Genomic DNA, 19,586 nt, shown 5'->3' with positions numbered 1-19,586 from the left:
TTTTAAGCTTCTCTTCTCCCATTTAGAAAGCTGCTTCATCAAAAAGGGAAATAATTCCAAAGAAAAAAGCTTTTCACAGGAGAAAAAAAAGAAATAGAGGTAAAAAAAAGTCTCACCAAATCTTCCATAGTGGGTCTGTTTGCTTAGGTGATCTTATGGCTTACAGTCGGCACAGCTAAATGATTGGCCATTTTACTGACCGATCTTTACTCTGTCAGCCCAAAGGAGATACTTGAAGCACAGAGGATGCTGCCGCCCTTCTGCAACCATCCAAGAAGCTTCCTCAACAGTGGTCGCTCCTCCAGAGCAACTTTTTGACCCTCTTAGGGGTCTACCGACAGCGGAAACTCGGCAGGCAAAGGGAAAACTCCCTTAGCTCAACTGCACTGCCGCGACCCGGAACCGGAAGCCCTTATGAAATTTGATTATTAGTTTATTGCCTTGCATTTCTTTGGTGGGCAGTTTTAATATGTTGTGTTAGGATTTTCAGATAAATTTTTCAATAATTCAGATATACCTGAGTTTAATAGTATTACTTTACATGTTATTATGTTTGAGAGTAGCAGGCGGAAAGCTTTAAACAAATAATTCCATCTCTGCATCACCATTTTAAACCTAGCTTCAGTTGGTGGTCTCTTGGTTGTATTCTAACAAAAAACAGAAGATTCCACAAGTCTGAAATACACACACACACACACACACACACACACACACACACACACAAATAAAGGTGAAAACAGAGTGGAAATATGTTATTTTTTGTCATTTTTTATAAGTTTTATTAATTTTTTTAAAATTACAATCTTTAGAGCTTAGTAAACAATATGCTGTCTGGGTTCACATATTTAACATTAACTTCTTCGATATAAATCTCTTCAGTATTGCACAATCCAGTATTTTTTCCTTGATCTTCCTTTCTTCCCCATATTTTTTCCATTTTTCCCTCATTAGACAATTACAATTCTTGGTACTATTAATGTATACAAGATTAGATATAGACATTTTCATCATGTTTTACTAATATTATACAAATAACAGTAATATCAATTCATAAGTTTTTGACAAGCCTTTTTTCTTCATAAAAACATAACTAAATTCCATAGGGATATTTTCAGTTTACTCTTTTAGTACCAAGTTTGAAACCACACTCATACATATGAGTCATTTGTATTATTGGTGAGAAACATTCAAATTAGTATGATATTAAAACTGACAATTACATTTTTTCCATGCTGGAGAATCAGTTTAAGATCTAAGGAAATCACCTTTAATTCAGGCAGAAGATGAGTGGAATGGGCTAGGCCAGGGGTAGGCAACCCCTGGGAATTGAAGTCCATGAGTCATAAAAGAGCCAGGGTTGCCTACCCCTGGGCTAGGCAAATGAAGATGAGTTTGAACTATAAAAATGATTTAATAAGCAGAAATATAAAGAAAACAAAAAATATTCATCAGAAGTGAACAGGTAATACATCTTCTGACTCATGTGTTCCCATCATGCATAGGAATTAAATCTTTGTGAAATTACAAAGGGAATGTTTGCTAATACAGATTTTACCATAAAGGTAAATTCTTCAGGGTCAGTGATCATCTGTTGAGTGTATGCTCGATGATAAATTCAAGCCTTGAAAGAACTGTTAGATTCCAAATGCTGGCTGGACAATTCTAGGAGCTGAAGTCCACACATCTTAGAATTGCCAAGGTTGAGAAACACTGTTGTATTATCTCTGGAAATGAAACATTGAGAGTGGCAATCTCCAGTCCAGATACAATCCAACACACTATGCAGCTCCCAAGCACTTTTTTGCATCCCTAGGTTCTTCTCAGACTACAGTTGGTGGCACAAAGTGTATTCTATAAATAAGTTTAACATGAATTAAGAGCAAAACAACAAATGCCCAATCAATGCCCACTCCTCAAAACAGGAAAAAATGATAATTTTGGTTCTGTCTACATTTATGATGTAGTCCTGCCTTGGGTTCAAACAGAGGCTCTCATTCAAAAAATAAATATGCATGCTGGAAGCATGTTTGACTCAAACACTTTAACTGAATATTTTAAACAGTAATTGGACTGAATAGATATTGTCTCAGGGTCTTCCATTTCTGTATTTACAGTATTTATTTAATTTGATTTTGGCACTGCCTGACTCGAGAGACACTGTGTGACTCTCAATATAAACAGAATACAAATGCAATAATGTACGTAAAAATACAATGAGAGAAATAATGGCAGTCTGGACATTAACACAAAACAGAAAGAAAAAGACCACAATCTTCTCTAATGTGGCAGGTTTCATCCATCCTAACTCTTTAAGGTTTTCCTGTATGCTATCACGGTAAGAGCCATTTGGATCTCAGGGACGATCTTATCATAGCAAAAATCTAACACTTTGGTGAGTTGTTAAATGCAACAAGTCTTGGACTTCCAGTTTGGAGGGAGGTCCACCCCACATAGAATAAACATGGGAGCTGATAGTTTTTCTGTAGAAAGAATGGATTAATCCTAACATATTTTATCTCATCCCTTCCAGCCACCAAATGGCAGATCTTCCATAGGCTATGAGATATTTTAAATAAACCACTGGGTGACATTCCACTGAAAGAATAAGGTTGGGGAAGTACTAGTATGTTGCCATCTTCATTATCACAACAGGACTCTGATTGGATTAATTTCTGCTACTTCATCTGCTAGAACTCCTTGGTACATTATGGGATACCCTGGGGTATGCAGTCAGATTACAAACCTGGATGTTTGTAATGTATAGGTGTCAAAGAGAAACATTGTTTTAATGGAATAAGCGTGGGCAGGTCTGTTTCCAGAATGTGATAAATAAAATAATACCTCATCCCAGAAATGCTAGTAAGGCAAATTACATCATTTGTATTAGTTATTCTATTTGCATAACAAACAGAAACTGCAATGGACTTTGGTTTACTGCTTGTAAGATCCAGAGCATAAAGGTCCAGATTACTAATGTTTCACTGTACTCACTTTCCAATGGGTCTCACATATACCTTAATAAAATGCATATGTTCCTATACAGCTTGAGTTTATGAAGGCATGAGCATAGCTAAAAGTGTGACAGACCCACATTTCATCTATGAATCAGACATAGATGAGGATGTGCAATACAACGCCTACAGATTTTGTTCTTATCCTTAATGGAATCCAGAAACAGCAAAGGAGTTAATTGCAGCATACTAAATAGAATAATCCAGGAAAGACAAATCAAACATCTGGCTCTCCCTATTTTTGCTTCAATGACTTATTCTTATCTTACTGTTGGCTGTTCCTAGTTCCACGCTGACAAATGGATGGCTAGCCATCTTCTAAACAACTCATCTAAAAAGAATGAAAACTGTCTTTTATGTTGGGTGAACATTTTCAGATATCAGTCATTTTCCAGCTTTTTTTTTTTTTTGTCTACAGCACTGTTAGTTTGTAGGATTTGTTAGTCAGTCTTTGGCAAATTGCTCTCATGGAGATGTACAATAGCATCAATACATTAAAAGCACTAGGAACTCAAATAACAGGCATCAGCATAACACCAAGAAGTTCTAAAAATGTCACCTGGACAAAATTACTTAAAATAACCAAATAATAACATATTATATAGGATTTTTAAAATCAGAAACAATTCAAAGAAAAGTTTCTAATGAAGTAGCAACAGGATGGCTATTCATAATTTTAGGATTACCTGCTGTAGCTCAAACATCTGTGACAATTTGAAGCAGAGTGAATGTTGTCAGAGTTTGCCTAAGAAAATGTATGTCTAGTAGAAGGTTTTCCATCCAGAGGGGCCATCTTCATCTTCAGAAGAGTTTCTCTAATTTATAGAAAAGAGGATCTGGGTCATGTCCTGGGTCTTTTGCATTTTTTTCTTCTGTTCAGATGAGTGTAACTTTCAGAGCTTGCTTGGAAAATCCCTGCAGTTTTCTTGACAAGATTTTCAAAAGTGGTTTGCCATTGCCTCCTTCTTAGAGCTGAGAAAAAGTGACCAGACAAAAGTCATCCAGCTGGCTTCCTAACTAAGGCAGAATTAGAACTCATGGTCTCCTGGTTTCTAGACTGATGCAGTAGCCACTACACCAAACTGTGTTTCTTTGCATTAATACCAACATTTAAATCCTGTCCAAAAAGTAAGTGACAATTAGTTTGCAGTTTTCATGCAATCCCAATATGTTGTCCCAGCTCCAGTATCAGGATACCTTTCAAGGTAGCCTAAGGTAGACATATTAAAGTTTTTGAATACATTGTCAACTAGCTCATGCCACTTTATGTTTTCCAAAATGCTTCAATCAAAAGATATTTTTGAGAATATGCTTGCATTTTTTTAATGTCACCATCCCCTCTATAGATGCCTCCTTTGCTATGAATTTGGCAAATAAAATGTGGCAGTCCTACCGCCATAATAAGAACTCTCTCAAGTCAGTATTAATTTATTATCATAGTATCCAGCCATTTTTGACTGATTTTGAAAACAAAGTTATATCTGGGTAATACCTGCATGGGAGGTCATCGGGGAATCCCAGGGTTGTAAAGTGGGAAGTTGACAAAGTATTATGAAAGAAAGCCATAGCAAAGTAAGTTTGTATTACTGTAAAATAAAAAAGAAAAGAAAGAAAGAAACCTCTACAGGGATACAGCAATAATGTCATCTGGAGCTGAGCTGAACTTGAAGACTTTCTTTCTTGTACTTCCAATAGAATTTTAAGGAGCTTGCTAAATCTTCCCATAAAAATATACTCAACTTTAAGGAATGCTGTTCCCAATAACTCTTAGATACATAGCATTAAGTATGCATTTTCTTGGATCTCAGTGAAAGTGACTGAAACCTCTGGTGGATAGTGTGTATGAATGTTTTTCATTGTCTATGTCTTGTATTAGCAGAATTTTTTGTGGTGTCTAAAGTCTGTTGTGGTATCTACACCATGAAAACTTACATCAAGTATGCAGTATTGCAGTATTCCTATTGTCAGTAGCACTAGTTAGAATAGCTGTTGACAAAGGATGCGAGAAACTGCAAGCAACATCTGGACAGCCAGATATTGCCTATCTCTTGCCATTTGAATGGAAATGTCAATTATCAAAGCGCAATAAGTTTTTATTATTATTATTATTATTATTATTATTATTATTATTATTATTAACCACGTGAATAGATCTGTTCAGTAACACACATAGCTGAACATTTAAAAAGCTACAAACAAGCAAGAGGAAGTGGGCAGGCACTGCAATAAAGCATTTGGAACACATTAGATCAGCGGTTCTCAACCTGTGGGTCGCGACCCCATTTGGGGTCGAATGACCATTTCACGGGGGTCGCCAAACAACGCGATCCGCCATTTTTTTGTCAGCTGGCGCATGGGGCGGTGCCGCGCATGCACGCCACGCAGGGGGCAGTGCATGGGAGCAGCACCGGGCATGCGCGCCATGCATGGGGAGGCTCCGTGCATGCATGCCACACGTGGGGGTGGGACCGCGCATGCGCGCTGTGCAGGGGGGGCATGGGGGCGCCGCTGCGCATGCGTGTTGCGTAGGGGGCGATGCCGCGCACGCGTGCCGTGCAGGGGCGGCACCATGCATGCATGCCGCCTGCTTATGTCCGGGGTCACCGTATAAAAAGGTTGAGAACCACTGCATTAGATATATAGGAAGGCTGAAGGCAAGGGGACAGAAGACAAATGAGCAAAGGCATGCCAGCAAATTTTAGATCTCTAAAAGGATGACAAGAAAGGGGAAAGTAACTTTTCATGCCACTTGGAACTGCTTAAGAAGCTATTTAATCCATTTGTTAGAGAGCATGTTAATGAGAGAGGAATAAATAGAAACCCTTCAGTCAGTGGTGGTATTCAGATCATTCCCATCAGTCTGGCAGAACCAGTAGCTGATTTTTTGTTGACTTCAGCAAACCAGATGACGCCCTAGCCTTTTTTTGCAAGGCCCAGAATGGCTCACCGAAAGTGCATGTCACCACTTCTGGTAGTCCATTCTGAGCCTCAAAGGCCTGGGGAGGCCTCCCAGACCCAGAATGGCCCATCAGAAGTGCATGGATGCCACTTCCTGAATCCGTTCTGAGTCTCAGAGGCCTGGGGAAGACCTCCCAGGCCCAGAACAGCCCACTGGAAGTGCGTGGATGCCACTTCCAGAAGTCTGTTCTGGGCCTCAGAGGCCCAGGCCCAGAATGGACTTCCAGAAGTGGCATCCAAGCAGAAAACTGATTGTTCAGGTATTTGAATCCCACCATTGCTTCCAGTGTAAAATTATTGGACAATGAAGGGTCTCCTCTGCAGATTTTAAAAAAGGAAATGCAGAAATTCTAAAATGGGACTGTAGATTAAGAGAAACCCATATCCCTCCTCCCAGAAAATAAGTCCACAGTGCTACATGCATGCAACCTGTTATTAAATCAATATACTGAATGCAGATGGGCTTATACTATTTAATCATGCTTTTAATTAACCCAATATTTATCAACCTTGGCAACTTTTAAGATATGTAGACTGCCACAGCATGCAGGTTGGGGAATTCTGGTAGTTCTTAAAATTGCCAAGGCTGGAAATGATTTAGTCTATCATACAAATAGATGATAAGGCAGAACACGGCAAACCTTAACAGAAAATAACTCAGCAGATTATTACCACTATTATTATTAGTTGATTAGAACTAAGACCACCATATCTGGGCTGCAAATAGCAATAAAGCAGTAAGAATATTTTGCAGTTTTTCACTGTCATCTTTTGAAAGCTACAAGTTGTCTTTTCCACCCCTCTCCAACAGCTTGAGAAATATATTGCTAACTGTTACAGCTTTTAAAGAAAGCTATGAACTGCAAGGAATATCAATTCAAAATAATGTCACTAAAGAGCAGTTGAGCATATCATTATAACAAGCAAATGAAAAGGCATTTAAATAGATGTCATTCTTCCATTTTTATGACCTAGGAAAGTTTTGTGGATTGTCTCTTTTTAACATCTTTTCTTCCTTTTTCTCCCCCTTCCATCAACATGGCTGAGCCTTTCATGCTATCAGCACCTTCTTAAAGACCTATTGATTACTAGATAAGTGACAAGGGGCCTCAGTACATATCTCAGAAGCTTTGAGATACTACATTTGCTCCTGCATTTTTTGTCTATAATATAGGAATTATATTATTGATCTGAAAATAATAAAAGAGCAGCTTTCATATAAGTTCACCTATAACTTTGAAAATATTAATCGCCCAGGTTTATTTCTAGATAGGATGTAAGTGTATTCATTCATAAAATTTCTGTTTTTCATTTTCTGCATTCTACATTTTTACAAACTATGTAACACATTTTTTTACAAAGTATTAATTTCTAAACACATACACTTCTTGTTCAGCTTTGCAGGCAACTTATGCTAAGGGAGCTATTTTTGGTTCATGTGACACACATAGAAAAGAGGCAAGGCTTAGACTGTGTACCCAAACCATAATCCTGACTTTTTTTGATTCTTGTAAATGTCCTGCATATAACCTAATGTTGAATCAAGGACACATAGCAACATCCTGAGAAGCATAAAAACAAAAATAAAAAACAATTGCATTCTGATTTGGATATTAATAAAATCCTAACATGGAGCTGCAAATAAAAACCCATGTAATTATACTCAGATCTGATAATCAGCTGTTCTGTAATCAATATCACAGTAACCTCATTAATATGGGGCAGTTGGTTGATGTTCTTCCATTTTAATGACCCTTCCCATCAGGTGCATCTGCAATGGAGGGAACCAAGTGGGACAAAATGGTGGACACAACCACTATTCAAATTCCATAGATAGGGGAAGGGACTTCAAACTACTGTTGCACCCAGCATTTTGGCCGCCTTTGCCCACCCCTTGTGAATGCCTTTCTGCCTACCACTTTTCAATAGCCCTAGGAGAGAAGAGCAATTAACACTGTTCAGAGACTACATGAGATTGGTGCCATCAATTAGTTTACATCTTGAGCCTGCAATTCTCTGGTTTTATGAGCAGGCAACAATACAGCATAGCTTTCTTACTCATAGCCTTCTAGCTTTATCATCACTATCTATCCAGAGGTACTGTAGCACACATGGTGAGTTTAATTATGGCAGAAGCATGCACTTTCTCTATGTTCACTGACTATTTTGCATAGAGATTTAAAGATTTGCATTGTTTCTCTATGCAATAGCAATAATCATGCAAAAAACCCTCAAACCCTCTGAATAACAATGGCAGTTCAGAACTGTCTTGTTTCTAACATAGAAATAGTATTAACAACAAATGAAAGCTGTCTCCGCCTCTCTGCTAAAGATAGAAATGGATCCTCATTATGGTATATATTGATTGTTCTATAAATGCTGCTGAGGTACGGATAAGTCAACATGTGACCCACAACCATTGTTCACTGAGAAATACAATTCAAACTAGTCTATCAGTTATTACAACAGAGGAAAGAAAAGAAAACCCCAAATTATAAAACACCATTTCTGCTAGACATTAAATCATTGTATCAGCAAACCAATCCATATGTCCACTATATAAATAATTAAAATCCATTCATATTTAAAAGATATGTTGCATTCACCTTCATTCATTAGCTATGCCACTTTAAAAACGATCAATAAAAAAATTAAAAAAAGAAAAATAATTCTGAAGAAATGCTTTAGATCTCACATAAACACAGCACCATTGTTATTCATTAAAATATGTTTTTGCAAACAGATGCAGTTGTTTTAAGAACTACACGGTTGATTAATATGCACCCAGTCTGAAACTGTTCTTCCAAATAATTTTTAAAGTATGCATAGCCCTTTCTATTCAACTCAGAAATTGCTTTGGGTATAGCATAATATCATCTGAATCTGAACATGTAAATGATAAAGATTTCTGAACTATACATAAAATCTTGCTTGTTGTGTACTATATAGAAACAAATCTCCTTTGAATCAGAGCTTTCAAGGAACCATCCCAACTTCTGAAATTAAACTTCAAACATGGTAGAACAATGAAACCAAACATAACTATTTTCTTCTGCATTATACATTTCTGGAATATATTAAAGAATGAAACTATCAATTCACTTAGTTCTCTTTGAAACTCATAAACACACAGCAAAAACTAACAACCTAACTATGTCACTTTTTGATATGATTTTTGATACAATTTTAAGGGGGGAAAAGTCAACAGTTCTATGCATTAAGAAGCATGCATGACTCACTATAAAATCAATCATCCAGGGATTCCGTCTTCCTTCATGAAAGATCCTGCTTTTAAGGTGTGCGTCTGTTCAAGTTGCTTCTCACGTGGAAATTGTGTTGTGTGAAAGAAGCACAAGGAAGCAGTTTGTCAGTGACTGGTATACAGGAGAAGGCTGAAAATCTCTTCAGTGTAAGGAGAGAAAAAAAAACATGAATTAAAAAACTGAGATACAGACATATTTTAAAAAATGATTTATGTAATATCATCAACATGTGTCATAACTTAATGGATCTCTGGTACATGGCGAAGATAATTTAAAATTTAATGAAACAGAGAAGTGATAGAAAAGATAGGGAAGAAAAGTAATTGTAGCCAGAAAAATAATATGTGGCTTTATTTTATATGTATTTATGCTTATATTTAGGATTGCCAGTAATTGAAATAAATATTGTGATTTATAGAAAGGAGCTATAGTCAGAATCACTGCTTCTTAAAAGATAAAATGACTTGCAGGAAGTTGGATTGTTTTTCTAAATATTGGTACTTTCAGCATTGGTAACTGTTAGTTAAATTTTCAGAAAAGTATTTCCCCTCATTTCCTGCAGGTGTTGAAGGACCTGGGAACTACAGGGTTTCTAAAAGCATTGTTTAATAAGTGCAATATGTAATTTGGGGGTAAACCATGGTGGTGCAGTGGTTAGAATGCAGTATTGCAAGCTAATTCTGTTGATTGCCAGTGATTTGATCCTGACCAGCTCAAGGTTGACTCAGCTTTCCAAATTTCTGAGGTCAGTAAAATGAGAACCCAGATTGTTGGAGGAAATATGCTGACATTTGTAAACCGCTGAGAGAGGGCTGTAAAGCCCCGTGAAGTGGTATATAAGTCTAAGTGCTATTGCTATTGTTAAACTCTTTCATACCATCCTTCCACGTATCTGTTGTCATCGCTTCCTTCCTCACATAATGTAGAAAGGCTTCAGATGGAAAGAAATATATTTCCAGTTTTGAATAAAGACACTAGTGAAGCCAGAAAGTCCGTCAACAGAGAATCACGGCACGACAATTGGGGTGAGAATGTGTCCTAATAGAAGGATCAGACCTCTCAGTTCGTGATATGGACGGAGAGATGCTTTTCCATGCATTTAAAGGCCAGTTTGTATACTAATGAGATTAGAAATGGCAAACTGCCTCTAAAGAAAACGAAAATGAAAACAACATGCTGGAATTAATTTGTCCTGAGCCAAGGAGACAAAAAAAATGTCACAAAGATAAATATACAATTATAGTTCTTGTATTGCACAATTCTTGGTTATATTTTTGGATAGGTTTCACAATTTCACAGTTAAATCACAGGAGTATCTTCAAATTAATAGTCTCTCTGTGTTAACACTTTGGCCAGATTGGAAAAATAGATTGGACATATTGGGGCAGTTTTTAAGTGCCACACTGGGCAAATGACACATTTGCAGAATAACCACATGTTTTTTAATCATTTATTCCACCCTCAGAATATACCCCATCTGGCAATTCAGTCTGACTTTAACACTGATGATCTGAAAGTACTCTTTATATTACTTGAGAAGCAGACTAGTTAGAAAACAGAGCAAATTGACAACAGTAGAATATTTTCATTCCATTTCCAACTTGAAACAAAGCTATGTCAACAAAGAGAGATGTGCTAAACTTCCCATGTCTGCTGCATCTTGTTTTATTAGGCTAGAATTCAGAAGAAACTACAGTTCCTCAGAAAAAAGAACTGTGCATAGAAGAGTATTAGATGCATCAGATCTTGTATGTTGTTTATCCAGTCATTTTAATAACAGGAATTGAAATTAGCATGGATAATTTTTTGTCATCTAAGTGCAGAACAGTTTGGGAGGTGGAGCTGTCCTATGCAAATGTCAAAACCTATTTCCAGAGGAAGAAAATAAGGACTAAAGACAACTATGTAAAAAGCAGAGCCATGACTACATTGGAATGAAGAGCCAATGAGTAGACTGGCTTTTCAAAACATCTCTGACAAGGAGAAGACTTGAATCGCTTATTAAGTGCTTCAGAGAGCTGGTCCTCACAAGGAGACCTCAACAGAGCAACCTCTGATAGGTTCAGAGGGAATAATCAACTTGCTGAAACCAGGGTTGGCCCCTTTGAAAGGATACCAAGTTTGGACTTCCAGTTTTACATGGTAGCAACTGGTCGTGGGCTTGCAGATTCTCTGCACCCCCACAGCTAATTTTGCCCTGCCAGGAGACCCTAAATGGGTCTAAGTTGCCCCGGAGAGGCAACAAAGAAAGAAGGGTGCTCCAGCGATTCTGGAATGGCAGCGGCTGTTCCGTTCGACTTGGGGAAAGCCTTCTAACCCAACAGGAGAAAGGCTAGCTATATTGCATCGACCAGCCCAAGCTACTAGCAATTGAAGTCCCAAAGCACTAACCAGCACAACAGTGAACAGCGTGCTTGAAACTGGATGAGGAATTTGATCTTCTCTTTTCTATTTTACATTTAATTTCCTGGAAAAGATCCCCAAGAAACAAATACCTCTGAAAGGGAAGGAGGGGGATTTCTGCCCCACCCTTATACTAACAGAAGCGACGAATTAATCTTTTTACGGAGGATCAAAATATATGGAAGTAAAATAAATATAAAACCTGAAACTTAAAACTTAAATCTTGATAAATCGAAAATTGTTTTAATGGTTAAAACTCTTGTTTCAAAGATAATTGTTCGTTTTTGAAATTGAAAAACAAATAGTTGCTGACACCTAGTGGCAGATGAAGACTATGACAGCTATGACTTTAATATAAGACTTGGCAAAACCTGGGAAAAGCTTTAACAACAAAGAACAGCTGTGACAAAAGAAAAAAAGACAATCTGGGCTGTAGACAAAGAGAATTATAAATTTCAGAAATTATTTTGCTTTCTTTTCTGTCTCTGTTTTTCCTTTTTACCTTCCTGCACCTTCTATTCTTTCTTTTTATTCTTCTTTCTTTTAGTTTATATTAGAGTTTCTTTAGACTATTATAATTATAATTTTAATAGAATTGTTAAGTAAAAAGCAAATATCAAAATCTATCCTGTACTCAGCTTGCACACAAACATGTCTTTTCATCTCGGATTTGTTGAATTTGTTATGAGTCCCTAAACATGAATGTCCAATTGCATTACTTTACAAAGCCCTATTCCTCATACTTAGCCAATTATTCTTTAACCTTTCAGCAGTCTGATTTCTTAGCTTTTTGGAATCTAATAGTGCAAGATGAAAATTTCTTGCAAGTTGACTCAACAATTCAGATGCACTATGAAACCATGTTGACCAAGATCAATGTTTCTTTATCAAATCTAGGGTCTGTTAAGACTAGGAACTGAAAAAAATCAACTTTTTGTTTGGTTTATGATGCCAAGGAAAAATGTTTCCTTTTGAAATAATGTACCCTGTTGCTAATATGTGAATATGAAGTAGTATGCCTTGAAACAACAATACGAACTTAGGGTTAGAGCAGTAGATGTAGAGAAAAACAAAGGATTAAACTAACATTTTGAATAGCTCATGATTAGTATTGAAAATCTGGTTCTAAAATATATTTTATAAGTTTTTCTTACTGAAAACAGTTGAAAGTATGCAAAGTGGTGTTGGTATGTACATAAATGATTGGTCCATTAGTGGGTGAAAGTGGCAAGAAGGTGACAAGCGACAGGGAGAAAGCAGAACTATTTAACTCATTTTTTGGATCTGTCTTTACACAAAGGGAAAAAACAGACCAACCTATCAAAAATAGTGCCATAAAAAACAGTATAGAAACACAAGTTAAGGTTTGGGTTTGTCAAAAACAGATCATGCCAGACAAACCTTATTGCACTCTTTGTTCAAGTGACAAAATTAGTGGATCAGAGAATGCTGTGGATTGATAAAGTAGATCACAACCTACTACTTGATAAGATACAAAAATGTGGGTTAGACAGCATCACCACCAGATGGATTCATAGCTGGCTGACCGGCCATACTCAGTGTGTGGTCCTCAATGGAACTGCATCTACATGGAGGGCTCTGTTCTGGGCCCAGTGCTCTTCAACATCTTCATCAACGATTTGGATGAGGGGATAGATGGGGAACTCATCAAATTTGCAGATGACACCAAGCTGGCAGGAATAGCCATCACTCCAGAAGACAGGCTTAAGGTACAGGAGGACCTGGACAGACTTGAACACTGGGCTCTAACTCACAAAATGAAATTCAATGATGAAAAAAGTAAGGTTCTATATTTAGGCAAGAAAAACCAAATGTACAGGTATAGTATAGGGCAGGGGTAGGCAACCTTGGCTCTTTTATGACTCATGGACTTTAACTCTCAGAATTCCTGAGCCAGCATGGGTACCTTGCTCAATAGTAGTAACTGTGACAGCGATCTCAGAGTCCTAGTGAACAATTACTTAAATATGAGCCGGCAGTGTGCTGCAGCTGCCAAAAAAGCCAACACAGTGCTGGGCTGCATTAACAGAGGGATAGAATCAAGATCATATGAAGTATTAATACACTTTACAATGCCTTGGTAAGGCCACACTTGGAATAATGCATCCAGTTTTGGTCACCACGATGTTAAAAAGATGCTGAGACTCTAGAAAGAGTACAGAGAAGAGAAGAGTACAGAGAAGAGCAACAAAGATGATTAGGTGACTGGAGGCTAAAACATATAAGGAACGGTTGCTGGAATTGGGTATGTCTAGTTTAACAAAGAGAAGGACGAGGGGGGACATGATAGCAGTGTTCTAATATCTCAGGGGCTGCCACAAAGAAGAGGGAGTCAAGCTATTCTCCAAAGCACCAGAAGGCAGGACAACAGATGGAAACTAATCAAGGAGAGAAGCAACCTAGAACTAAGGAGAAATTTCCTGACAATTAGAACAATTAACCAATGGAACAACCTGCCTCCAGAAGCGGTGAATGCTCCAACACTGGAGCATAAGAAGAGACTGGACAGCCATTTGTCCGAAATGGTGTAGGGTTTCCTGCCTGAGCAGGGGGTTGAACTTGATGACCTCCAAGGTCCCTTTCAATATTATTATTATTATTATGGATCATCGCACAATCAGCCAGATGTTCAGACTGGATTTGGCATTTTGTCTACCTATCGAGTCCTTACCCAGGACCTGGGATAGGCAGATGTGGATGTTTGAGGGTATTACAGATATCGTCGCAGGATGGAAGCAGTTCCTAATAAGGCCGCCTTTTGCAATTGACTAATAGCGAATTTGTCAATGCCAATGATGTTCAAGTGGTGCTCCAGTTGTTTTGGGATTGCACCCAAGGAGCCTATGACTATTGGTACTACCCTTGCTTGCTTTTGACACAGTCTTTCTATTTCTATTTGTAGGTCTTTGTATTTTGTTATCTTCTCCAGTTCTTTCTCTTCTATTCTGCTATCTCCAGGCACTGCCACGTCCACTATCCGGACTTTTTTGTCTTTCTTATCGACAATTGTTAAGTCTGGGGTGTTATGTTGCAGGTGCTTGTCTGTTTGAAGTCTGAAGTCCCAGAGCAGTTTAATTTTATCATTTTCTATGACTTTCTCTATTTTATGATCCCACCAGTTTTTGCTTACAGGCAAATGATATTTTTTGCAGATCTTCCAATGCACCATTGTTGCTACTTTGTCATGTCGCTGCTTGTAATCAGTCTGTGCAATCTTCTTGCAACAGCTTACCAAGTGGTCCACTGTTTCTGCAGCTTCTTTGCATAGGCGGCACTTACTGTCTGTTGCTGTCTTCTCAATTTTGACTTTATATGCATTTGTCCTTAAGGCTTGGTCTTTTTTTTTTTTTTTTCTCCTCTTTTTATTGAAAGTTTTATAAATTTTACAAAAAAGGAAAAATAATACAAAACAAAAGACAACATATACAGAAAAATAAAACTAAACAATACATATATTAAAAAAAAAAAAAAAACCCCATCCCCCAGCCCTCCCAAAAAAAAACAAAAACAAAAAAACCCTCCCTTCCCCCCCCCCTGAGCTTCCCAGAGCAGAATATAGGCTTAAAAAATAAAAATAAAAATTAAATTAAAAACTTTATATTTATATATATAAAAAAATTATCTATAATATATATGAAAATAAAACTTATGAAAAAACTATATAATATTTTTGTATACCCAATCTAAATTGTATAAATTTTATACATTTATCCCAAACAGCAAAAAACTTCTCTTGCGTTTGTTGCTTTAAGAAAGCCGAAATCTTTGCCATTTCCGCCAGATAAGCTACTTTAAGAAACCATTCCTGCAATGTAGGCAAAGATTCCTTCTTCCAGTATTGTCCTACTAACAGCCTAGCGGCTGTGATCAAGTTTAACATCAATACAACCTCCTTTGGATCACAATCTGTAACAATACCTAACAAAAATAATTGCGGAGTAAATTTTACCCTCCTTCTAAAAATTCTCTGGATATTCCACCATATTTTAATCCAAAATGCTTTTATCTCTCGGCATGACCACCAAATATGATAATAAGAAGCCTCCTTATAACCACATCTCCAACATTTGGGTTGCACGTCAGGATACATATAAGACATTTTTTGTGGATCAAGATGCCATCTATAAAACATTTTATAAAAATTCTCCCTTAAGTTCTGTGCTTGAGTAAATTTGACATTTCTCACCCAAATAGTTTCCCAGGTGTCCAATGAAACTGGCTCACCAAAATTCTGCGCCCATCTAATCATACAATCTTTAATTAGTTCCGTTTCTGAGTCCAATTAAACTAAAACCCCATAAATTCTCTTAATGTGGGTTTGTCTTTGATCCTTCAGTTGCTTAATAAGGTTTTCATCTTCTCTAAGAAAACCCACCTTACAATCCATCTTCCATCTATCTAATAATTGCCTATATTGGAACCAAGAATAAGTAAAATTTTCTTGTGATAACTCTTCCCGTGATTTTAATTGCCAGTTTTGTCCATCCCATTTAAGTAACTGTCTATAAGACACCATATCCATTTTAACCCCTCTTTTTATTCCTTCTATCGCATGCCAAGGTATAGCCCATAATGGTACTTTAAAATCACTTTTATAATATTTTTTCCAAATCCTAAATAAAGAAATTCTTAAAATATGAGATTTAAAAGCCCAATCTATTTTTTTATTAAATATTAAATAGGCATGCCACCCATAAAGTAAATCCCATCCCTCTAAGTAAAGTATCTCAGAATTTGTCAAATTTACCCAATCACTAATTAATGTTAAGACCACCGCATCATAATATAGTTTCAAATTTGGTACCTTAAGTCCACCCCTCTCACGGAAGTCTTGCATAATTTTAAACTTAACCCTTGGTTTTTTCCCTGCCCAAATAAATTTGTTGAGACCCTTCTGCCACTCATTTAAATTAATCTCATTTTTCAAAATTGGTAACATTTGAAACAAAAAAAGAAACTTGGGTAGAAAATAGTGAATTTGTCAATGCCAATGATGTTCAAGTGATGCTCCAGTTGTTTTGGGATTGCACCCAAGGTGCTTATGACTATTGGTACTACCCTTGCTTGCTTTTGCCACAGTCTTTCTATTTCCATTTGTAGGTCTTTGTATTTTGTTATCTTCTCCAGTTCTTTCTCGTCTATTCTGCTGTCTCCAGGCACTTCCACGTCCACTATCCAGACTTTTTTGTCTTTCTTATTGACAATTGCTAAGTCTGGGGTGTTATATTGCAGGTGCTTGTCTGTTTGAATTCTGAAGTCGCAGAGCAGTTTAATTTTATCATTTTCTATGACTTTCTCTATTTTTTGCTTACAGGCAAATGATATTTTTTGCAGATCTTCCAATGCACCATTGTTGCTACTTTGTCATGTCGCTACTTGTAGTCAGTCTGTGCAATCTTCTTGCAACAGCTTACCAGGGTGGTCCACTGTTTCTTCAGCTTCTTTGCATAGGCGGCACTTACTGTCTATTGCTGTTTTCTCAATTTTGACTTTATATGCATTTGTCCTTAAGGCTTGGTCTTATGCAGCCAGAATTAGTCTCTCGGTCTCTTTCTTCAATTTTCCTGCTCTTAGCCTTTGCCAGGTCTTGTTATTATCTGCTTTCCCAGCTATTTTTTTAATGTATTGGCCATGTAGTGCTTTGTCTTCCCATGCCTCTATTCTGTTCTTCATTTGGTCTTTCTTGTAGGCCAGTTTGGTCTCTCCAGTAGTTAGTAAGCCTTCCTGATATACTAATTTCAGTGCATCTTCATCATTGTTCTTCAGTTATTCTTCCAAAGCCATTTTTTCTTCTTCAACCATCTGATGTACTTGTAGCATTCCACGCCCACCTATTTGCCTTGGTAGATAAAGTCTGTCAATGTCACTGCGTGGATGAAGGGCATGATTCATTGTCATTATTTTTCTGGTCTTCCTATCCATTGCTTTTAGTTCTGCTTCTGCAGCTGCTGGCCCTGGTTGCTCAGCCAACAGTCCTGAGTCCTGTAACCCATTTTTCACCAGATATCCAGGAACTCCAATATCCAGCGCGGACCTTGTTAATCCGGGTGACATCCAAGCCGGTATGGCATTCTGTAATTTACGTCTCACCATATTTTTTATGGGAGAGACACTCTTTGTCTGACTCCTCTGATGACACCTGTCCAGTATGGTTGAACTTCTGGCATAGCTCTCATCTTCCTCAGAGTGCACAAGCCCCACAACCACGTCAAGGTAGTGCCTTACTGGGTGTGGAGGGGGCACCTGGATTATTATTATTATTATTCTAGGAAACTCTACCAGCATTTAGAATAAAAATCAATATCTTACATCTGAAGTACAAAAATAAAATGACCTTTTAACATTATGTAACTTTCAAACAGAGCACAGAGTTAAGTCTCATGGTGGATGATGTTGATGGATTCATAGGCAATATTGCATTATTTGACAACAGTTCCTACAATCACATTTGAGAAGTAAGACATTTTATGCAATATTCAGGAAGAAGAGTCAAATAAGTCACTTTTCAAGCTAGCCTTTCTGCAAATGGAACTGCCTGTGTTTGCTTTCATTTGCTTTTAATCATCACATATTTGTGTGTTTAGCTCCAATCTCCCTAGGTTCTCCTGGCAATGAATGAAATAAAGCCTATGCAGTTTATGTAAAGTCTTTTATAAAGCAGAGACAGCTGGATTAGAAAGGTGAAGCCCAACAAGCAGATGCAAAGAAAATTATTTGCGATAGAAGGGAAAGTATGAAATGTATCTCCTTGTCCACCCCCATCCAGATGGGATCTAGAATAATCCAGATTCTATTGGCCACCAGTAACAACTCCTAATAGCCCCTCCACCTTTCTGGAACTCCTTTCTGCCTTTGTTGTGTGTGTGGATCACAGTATTTTAATAGGAGAATACATATATCAAGAAATAGATTAATTGTTTGGGTTTTGTTCATATATTTCTTTTCTATTTGAGAATCACTTTAGATCTGGGACAAGAATGGTCATAAAATGATGTATGTAAAGATCTAACTATGAAATCATTAAATTAAATAATATTTATATTTAATCTATCAATGTTATTCCTCACCCACTTTTAAAATCCCTTTCTGTGTTTTAACTCCCTTTTATATGTGATCCTGGCATATTGTTTAAAGCTAGTTCAGCACTGACTTACAGTGACCACATAGGAAGTGAGTATTGTTTATAGAGTACAAAATAGAAGATTGAAATCAGTTCTTCAATATATCAGATATACAATAATATGGATAAAGATTTATTTATTTTAATTTTAATTTTTATTATTAAATTTGTTTGCTGCCCAATGCTGCAAAGTGACTCTGGGTGGGTTATAATGTTAAAAGCAATAAAACCATGCAAACATATGTACCTATAATAAAAATGCAAATTATCACTAAAAGATGGGGGAGGGAGCAGGATTTGCAGGAGAGGAAGTGGGATCTGCAATTGGTCCATCAACCACCTCCAGCATGAAACTCCCCTGTTCAGGCCAAAAGCCAACTGCCAGAGCCATGTCTTCAGGCCCTTACAGAAGTTCAGGAGGACAGGAGCAGACATCACCCCGGGGGGGGGGGAGAGGGGGGCAAGATGTTCCAAAGCTTAGAGTAATAAATGAAGGTAAAGTGAAAAGGAGAAAAAAAATTCTCATCTGAATGGATAAGAATTCCTAAAGAAGTAGAAGCTAGAAATACAATTGCAAATAGTTCAGTGAGGAAAAAGAAGAAGAAAAAGGAAGAAAGGAACCAGCTACCCAAAACATTCTATGAGAATCTGAAACTACCAAGGATCTATAATGGATAGATGGCCAGGTTACAAAGGCAATGTGGAGCTGGTATCAGGAAAGCAGAAGCTCAGCTGGGATTAGTGAATGATGTTAACAGTAAGAGACAGGGCTTCTTTAGATATAGCATGTCCAAAATAAAAGAGAAAATA

General features: G+C 37.3%; 1 protein-coding gene across 2 annotated transcripts in view; it reads right to left on the bottom strand.

Moving 5' to 3' along the window:
• DLGAP4 (DLG associated protein 4) overlaps nucleotides 1–19,586 on the bottom strand; it is a 392,903-nt gene that overhangs the window by 297,799 nt on the left and 75,518 nt on the right. For both annotated transcript variants that reach the window (XM_039323717.1, XM_039323716.1), the window contains one exon: nucleotides 9,209–9,371. The gene's annotated coding sequence lies outside the window, so the exon portion shown is untranslated. The remainder of the gene's footprint in view (nucleotides 1–9,208; nucleotides 9,372–19,586) is intronic.

Source organism: Crotalus tigris, unplaced genomic scaffold, assembly GCF_016545835.1.
Source record: "Crotalus tigris isolate CLP2741 ecotype Arizona unplaced genomic scaffold, ASM1654583v1 scf7180000024281.4978605, whole genome shotgun sequence".
NCBI classification, from domain to species: domain Eukaryota; kingdom Metazoa; phylum Chordata; class Lepidosauria; order Squamata; family Viperidae; genus Crotalus; species Crotalus tigris.
This window is presented reverse-complemented; position numbering and strand designations above follow the sequence as displayed.